Source organism: Octopus bimaculoides, chromosome 19 (genome assembly GCF_001194135.2).
Source record: "Octopus bimaculoides isolate UCB-OBI-ISO-001 chromosome 19, ASM119413v2, whole genome shotgun sequence".
Classification (NCBI taxonomy): Eukaryota; Metazoa; Mollusca; class Cephalopoda; order Octopoda; family Octopodidae; genus Octopus; species Octopus bimaculoides.
The window spans coordinates 8,356,559-8,357,579 of record NC_068999.1 but is presented as its reverse complement, the minus strand read 5'-3'; the positions used below and the strand labels follow the sequence as shown (position 1 = coordinate 8,357,579).

The following is a 1,021-nucleotide window of genomic DNA, read 5'->3' as shown; positions in this document are numbered from 1 at the left end:
TGATGTTGGTGTGTTCACGTCCCCATAACTTAGCGGTTCAGCAAAAGAGACTGACAGAATAAGTACTAGGCTAACAAAGATTAAAACCTGTGGTTAATTTGTTCGATTAAAAGGCAGTGCTGCAGCATGGCCACAGTTAAATGATTGAAACAAGTAAAAGAATATATATGTGTGTGTTTTTGTTCCGAGTTCAAATTCCGCCAAGGCTGACTTTGCCTTTCATTGCTTCAGGGTCGATGAAATGAGTACCAGTGACACACTGGGGATTGATATAATTGACTAGCCCTGGCCGCGCTCTCAAAATGGCTACCCTTGTGGCAAAATTCGAAACCATTATGATCATCATTAACATTATTATTAATAAAAAGGGCATCTGATTAGAAGAACCATTAACATATTTGGACAGACTGCCTAGTGGGCAGACTTTCATTAAACAAGTCTTACTGGAGAGAACAAAAGAAATGAACAAAAACAAAAACAAAAAAAAAACAAAAAAAAACAACAATAACAAAACGAAAAGAAATATAAAAAGAAAAGATTGTCTTTTCTCTTCTTTGGTCTTTTGGTCAAAAATATAAAGAAGTCATTGTGACAATAGGTACCCTCTGTCACCTTAATTAACAACTTCTGAAGAGGCTTTGAATGAGCGAGTGAGTGTGTGTGTATGTGTGTGTGTGTGTGTGTGTGTGTGTGTGTATGTGTGTGGTTTATATGTAGTTCTGTGTGTGTTTGTGCTTGAATGGTTGGTGCATTCGTGTGTGTGCGTGCATGCATGGGAGTAATGAAAGAATATTTTTCGCAGTAATCATTTTACATTTTACCATTTGCTGCATTGAAATCAGGAACATGTGTGCGTGCGTGCATACACACTCAAATGTGAACTTGCACATCGCACGCATATATAGAAGGAAATGCACACTGGCACACAGAGATAGGAGAAAACCCTCGTGCACACAGAATCAAACGTACATCATACACACTTATATATATGTATATATATATATATATATATATATATATA

General features: G+C 36.7%; 1 protein-coding gene across 1 annotated transcript in view; it reads right to left on the bottom strand.

Annotated features, from left to right (window-relative positions):
• LOC128250146 (diphosphoinositol polyphosphate phosphohydrolase 2-like) overlaps positions 1 to 1,021 on the bottom strand; it is a 217,195-nt gene that overhangs the window by 23,250 nt on the left and 192,924 nt on the right. The window lies entirely within an intron of this gene.